Below are 7,447 nucleotides of genomic sequence, written 5' to 3' on the forward strand. Positions count from 1 at the left end.
CAGATAGAGAAAAACACTGTATGATTTAATTTACATGTGGAAGAACTAAAAATCAAAACAAATGAACAAACGTAACAAAACAGAATTATGATACAGAGAACAAACAGATGATTGCCAGAGGGAAAGAGGTGGGGCAAGGAAAGAAATAGGTGAGGGATTAAAACAATTCAACTCAAATACTTGAAAGATTCTCCCATATACTTGCTCTTGGTTCTATATATTTCAAAACTTAATTCTCCTCCACTCTCAAAATACGTCCAGAGCTGGGCACTACAGGACATCATGATACAACTTCTAGCCCTACTCCTTGTAATTCAGCAGTGGAAGCTCTTTCTACAGCAAGACAACTAACAATAATTAATCTAGAGTCATAAATGACTGCAAGCCATATAAAAACATCCCACTGCACCAAACGAAATCAAATTCTCCTTCGCTGGATCCCCAAATGCCTGCAGCCACTCTACTAGCACTCAGTATGAAAGGGAGTGTGACAGGGGTAAGTATATGCAGAAGGAGATAACTGTTAATTAAATAAAGTTAAAATAACAACTAGGGCAAATTTTACAAAATCACATGACCATGTGAATATATACAGAGGCTACTCACATGCCTTAAAGGGGGCCCTGAGTGGAAGGGGCCCTAAACCCTAAGCTTAATTAGTTGCCGATTAAATCCATCTCCAAGTATCTGCATTTAAACAGTAAAATGGGGAAACAATTTTAAAAGACATGTGGCCTCTATCTTTCTTTATTCAACAATCAAAGAGTGAGTTCATTTGTTCACTGTATCATCTGACATTTAAAGAATACACATTACTAGAACCTATATATGGTCCTTGACAAGGTGGTCAGTACATACACACATGTAAAGCAACTACAGAGTAATTCCTGATGGATGACTGCTTATTTGGCCATATCGAGACACAGCAGTATACATAAATAAAAGGGTAGGGTGTCCTAAAGTTGGCTGGTAATCATGAGATGACAACATCTGTCAGAAGATTCAATTTGAGCCCATCCTGAGACATAAATGTCCACAGTGGTGCTGGATCTGAGGACAGAGCTATATGTTTTGCAGGTTTCGCAGCAGCGCTGGGAGAAGAAAGGGCTCAGAAATCTATCGAACATATCAAAATGTATTAGAATATCACCCATTGTATTCCAGAAGTTACTGTACCCAACTCCTTTTCAAAGGGAAAATGTCTCCATTCACTGGGCAGCAGAGACTTGCAGTCAACATTCATTTCTATTATATAAGTTTTTAGATTATTACATAAAGTAATATACTTCTTTGTATTGAACATCAGAAAAGCAACGCTGGCATAGACTGTAGTCCAGACTACAGAAAAAGCCCCATTATGTTAAATTGGATGTTGTAATTTTATTTGATAAAGTGGTGATTCTAACTGTAGGGCTCATCACACTTGGAAACTAGCACTTTTTCACAACTTTTTTTATCCTTCCACTTTGGAACATTTTTGTCCCTTTTATCACTTAGCTGATGTCAACCAGATTGGCAAAATTATTGTTTACAATACTCATATCCTCAGAGCTATCTTTATAGATTTTCTCCTAAGAGGATTTTGAAATAATACCATGCACAGAGTTAAAATCAAACAAACATCTCCCAAACTTTTAAAAATCAAATTCTAATTTGATCTTCCCTACATACAATCCTCTATGATTTATTTAAATAATGGAATAAAAGAAACATGAGAATAATGTGAAAGTATTCATGTTTACTATTAGAATATTCATCCTTAAAAATGGCTGAGTTAGGAGTTCCCCTTGTGGCTCAGCAGTAACAAACCTGACTAGTATCCATGAGGATGTAGGTTTGATCCCTGGCCTCACTTGGTGGGTGAAAGATACAGCGTTGTTGTGAGCTGGGTGTATGTCTTAGATGAGGCTCATTTCTGGAGTTGCTGTGGCTATGGCCTCGGCCAGAAGCTGCAGCTATGATTGGACCCCTGGCCTAGGAACTTCCACATGCCACACCCGTGGCCCTAAAAAGCAAAAAAGCAAAAACAAAAAACAAACAAAAAAACCCAGCTGAGTTATCACCTCAGGTACATATACCTCTTTAATCACATCATGACAAATGTTTCTTGCCTGTGACCAGGACTAATATCATTTAGAGAACCCCTCTTTTTTTCCCTTTCTTTTTTTTAAGCATTACAAAACTAAAAGTGTAAAGTAAATTATTTAAAGTAATCCTAAAAGGCTGAAATTATTTTTTATTGCTAAAACTGCTTGGGAGTCAATTAAATGATGTTAAAAGAAAAGCATGCTAGAGAAGAAAAGTTTATAAAGAAAAAGAAAACGCTCTTTGGTTAAATGGGTACAAAATCTACTTACATGTTAATTACCTTTCAGGAAGAACAACTGAACGTATGTGATAGAACTATTGTCATGAAATGTCTGGTTTGCTCAAATATCTGAGGGATGCAAAAAAAATAGGACGTCTTTAATTTGGATCAACAAGACATGTTCATGTGCATTTAATTAAAGTAGATTAATGATAATCAACTTCAGAAAATTTATGAGCTGTTTCATGTTTCATTTTTTTTAAGAGCTAATATTTATTTAGTCTGAAACAAATGGAACTGAATTCCTGTAGATTATAACTCAGGGCCTAGTTTGTTTTTCTTTTTCTTGTTTTCTTTATGTTATGCAATTCACTTTCCTCAAAACACACAGAGAAGTCTCCAGGAGAGATTCTTAGAATACCTCCCTATGATGCACCTGATAACCACAGATACTGCCAGTCAAAATGTCTAAGTAGGTTATACTTAGGGTCCACATATAATTTGCCATCCAGGTGAGGATAGTTTTGACATTTAAGAGAGTGCTATTGGTAGTAACTAGACTGCAGAAACACGTAACTGAGATCAACCATATCTAATGGAATAGATCAGCCTCCTACCTGAAACTACCTGATTTGAAACTTGCCTCCCCAACTCCATGCCTCATGTCTCTCCTGAAGAGCAGGTCTAAGGGCTTTGGCCTTGCCCCTTGGCCTCAGATGACTGGACACCAAAGCTGGAGGAAACCCATCAATCCTACAGACTAAGTTGAGCCAATCAGACTGCTCCCTTCCTGAATTTGAACCATGACCATGAGAGAATGACATACACTGAATAGGAAAGTTATTGAGTTGTGATGGATCAACACCACATACCAGCCAAAATTACAACAGAGCAACAGAACTGAAAAAAAGTCAGGCAGCAGAGGAAAGTCAAATATAAGAGAGAAAGAGAGATGTACCATGAGCCCTCAAGAAACCTAACTTTACAATTCAAACCTCTATATGGCTCAGTCGAATGTAAAATGTATTCCTCAAACACAAAACTAAATATTCTTACCATATGATTCAGCAATTGTGCTCCTTGGTATTTATCAAATGAACTGAAACTTATGTCCACACAATAACTGGCACATGATGTTTATATCATCTTTATTCATAACTGCCAAAACTTGGAAGCAACCAAGATGTCCTTCGGTAGGCAAATGAATAAACTGTGGTACATCCTGGCAATGGAATACTATTCAGAGTTAAGAAGAAATGAGCTATCAAGTCATGAAAAGACATAGAGGAAACAAATTGGCTTCTTTCATTACTAGGTGAAAGAAGCCAATACAAAAAGGCTACATACTATAGGATTCCTTCTGGAAAAGACAAAACTATGGATACAATAAAAGAATAAGAGGTTGCCTGATGTTAGGAGAAGGGAAGAATGAACAGGCAGAGCACAGAGGACTTTTTAGGGCAGTGAAATTATACTATATGATACTATAATGAATTCATGTCACTATATATTTGCCCAACCCCACAGAATGTATAACACCAAGAGGGAACCTAATGTAAACTATGGACATTGGGTGATTATGACAAGTTAATATAGGTTTTGATTGTAAAAAATGCACTGCTGCGGTGGGGAATGTCAATAGCAAGGGAAGTTATGCATGTGTGGGGACAGGGTGTATGGAACTCTCTGTACTTCCCTCTCAGTTTTGCTGTGAACTAAAATTTCACTAAAAAGTAAAGTTTATTAATTTAAAAAAGGAAAAGAAAAATATAGAAAAAGGTCTGAAATTTATACATTTCTGTTAAAGGGGATTATCTCTAAATGGTGGCATTATGGCTGCCTTAATTTCTTTCCTCTTTATATTCAACAATATTCCCCCAAAATTAAGTTTTGGTTTTTATTTTTTATTTGCTTCTCAAATATTGTTTATATTTATTTACACCATCTTGATTGGGGTTTACTTTATGCCCTAACATCATCTCTGATTGGAAGATAAAGTACAATGATGCTTTATCTTCTTTCTTCAGTCAAAGTCAGTCTCATTCATATTGATTTTTCAATATGACTCAAGTGGACTCTGTACATATTTACATCATATTAAAGGAAAAAATCCTTAAAATAAAGAAACTCTAATTTTTCTTTTTTCTTTTTCTTCTGTACTCAAAATCTTTTAAGTATAATTCTTTTTAAAAAATTTTATTATAGTTGATTTACAATGTTCCTTCGATTTCCACTGTACAACAAAGCAACCCAGCCATATATATATGCATTCTTTTTTTATACTATCTTCCGTCATGTTCTAATCCAAGAGACTGTACACACAGTTCCCTGTGCATTACAGTAGGACCCTATTATCCATCTGCTCTAAATGTTATAGTTTGTATCTACCAACTCCAAACTCCCTGGCCATCCCCTTCTCTTCCCCATCCCCCTGGTGGACACAAGTCTGCTCTCCATGTCCATGATCTGTTTCTGTTTTATAGATAGATCATTGTGCCATATTTTAGATTCCACATATAAGTGATATCATACGGTATTTGTCTTTCTCTTTCTGACTTACTTCCCTTAGTATGGGAATCTCTAGTTCCATCCATGTTGCTACAAATGGCATTATTTATCCTTTTTAATGCCCGAGTAATATTCCATTGTGTATATGTACCACAGCTTCTTAATCCATTCATCTGTCAGTGGTTAGGTTGTTTCCATGTTTGGCTACTGTGAATAGTGCTGCAGTGAACATAGGGTATCTTTTTGAATAAAAATTTTGTACACCTATATGGCTAAGAGTGGGGTTGCTGTATGATACAGTAGTTCTACATTTAGTTTTCTGAGGTTCTCCATAGTGGTTGTACCAATTTACATTCCCACCAACAGTACAAGAGGGTTCCCTTTTCTCCACATCCTCTCCAGCATTTGTTATTTGTTGACTTGTTAATGATGGCCATTCTGACTCACGTGAGGTGGTACCTCATTGTCGTTTTGATTTGCATTTCTTTAATAATTACTGATCTTGAGCATTTTTTAATAGCCTGCTGGCCATATGTAAAATCTTTGCAATGATGAAATCGACAAGGGCTTAATCTTCAAAATATACAAACAATTCATACAACTCAACAAGAAAACAACAACCCAATTGAAACATGGGCAGAAGACCTAAATAGACATTTTTCTTTTTTAATGGAGGTAAAGTACTAGTAAATGAGAGAAATAACTTAAATATTTTTAAAATGAATTTTAGGCTATTCTTGGACAAAATACTCAGTTTCATCCCTGAAATCAAGATGAAAAATGTTGGAGGATAACATAAGTAGCTGGCTCATATAAAAGGCTATTTAGTGATTAAAAGCATGAACTCATTTCAGTCTGGGTTAAAATCTTAGATCCATAGTTCAGGTGACCCTGAGAAGTTACTTTGTTTCTAAGCTTTGGGATATTTTTTCCAACTATAAGGATGAAATAATACTAAAATACCACCTTTACAGCATTGTTATATTAGATAATGTATGCAATGCAATTACTGAAGCACTTGCACTTGATAAGCAAATAATCATTATTAGTGTAAATTAATGGATTGATATCAAACTACTGAAAAGCACTAAGAACTGGGTCCTAGAACTATGCTCTTTTTTATGACTTTCTGTCATTTTTTCAGAGAATGAATGAAAACAAAGACAGCATGATAATGGTTACTTAAGATCAGCTGAACACAACTTAGACATATTCAGTCTTTTTCAAAATACTTAAAATGATATCTAGAAGTATAAGAATGAAGTTTAAACAAAGATAACTATAAAATCCTAAACTTCTGATTTAAAAAATCAACATGAATGTAGGCTAGAAGAAAATATTCTTAATTCAAATGAAACTTAGGGGTTTTAGCTACTTAACAGTTCTACATGCAGCTCAGTGCAAGTCCTGTTACTCTTAACTACTTTAAGTTTTAGAGATCAGGAGTTCCCATCGTGGCGCAATGGAAAAGAATCCGACTAGGAACCATGAGGTTGTGGGTTCGATCCATGACCTCGTTCAGTGGGTCAGGGATCTGGCATTGCTGTGAGCTGTGATGTAGGTTGCAGATGTGGCTCGGATCTGGCGTTGCTGTGACTCTGGTGTAGGTGGCAGCAACAGTTCTGATTAGACCCCTAGCCTGGGAACCTCCACATACCGCAGATGCAGCCCTAAAAAAAACGACAAAAGACAAAAAAAAAAGTTTTAGAGATCAGAGGACCATTAAATATTAGAGTATAAGATGCTGGCCAGACTGATGAGGTAATCTGACATAGATATTTTTATTTTAGAAAATGTTTGAGGAAATAGAAAATGGGCTTTTGGTTTGTTTTAAATTTTTATTATAGTTGATTTACAATGTTCCTTCAATTTCTGCTGTACCACAAAGTGACCCAGGCACCCATACACACCTGTTTTTAGAAAATGTTTTGACTTAAAAAGGGGAAATGCTTGTGAAGGTATGCAGGAACTCAATCCACCATTATGAAATATTTTAAAGGAAGAGGATATTGATGTCTTCTCAGTTAATTCGTAAGGTAAAAGTAGAGTCAATGCATGGAATTCAAAGAAAGCAGGTATCATATCAATATAAGGTTCAGTTTAAGGAAGATGAATTAGGTATTCCCTGCCTATGGGTCAGTGTGGGTGTGTGAATGGTGGACAAGCCCAGAGTTGAGCTGTTCATCAAGAGGAGGGGCTTTATAGAAAAGAATCCTGACCTGAGGTAGAAATCTGAACAAGATGAAATCTAGCTGTCCTTACACTTCTGGTACTCTAGGGTTCTAAGATTCAATTATCTGTTAACTTTACTGAACTTGCCTGTGGAGAATGGTTTTTCAAATGTATGATACTAATAGCAACATTTTAAGGGAAAGAGACAACTTAAAATTAGCTGAAATTTCAGAAAGGCACTTTTAAAATTAGGTACAAATCTATCTACCATTTTCTCCTATATAAAAAGAACAGAAAAACCTATCATTATAGGTTTAAAAAATGGTATTAATGAGTGCTTTTAACATTAAAGCGCCTTTATAGTATTAGTCAAATAGAAGAGCTATCTCCTCAGAAGCTGTTCTATTACATTAGCAAGTATAATTCTCTATGCCCAGGCTTTTCCATCTAAAATGGACA

This window comes from Sus scrofa, chromosome 1 (genome assembly GCF_000003025.6).
Source record: "Sus scrofa isolate TJ Tabasco breed Duroc chromosome 1, Sscrofa11.1, whole genome shotgun sequence".
Classification (NCBI taxonomy): domain Eukaryota; kingdom Metazoa; phylum Chordata; class Mammalia; order Artiodactyla; family Suidae; genus Sus; species Sus scrofa.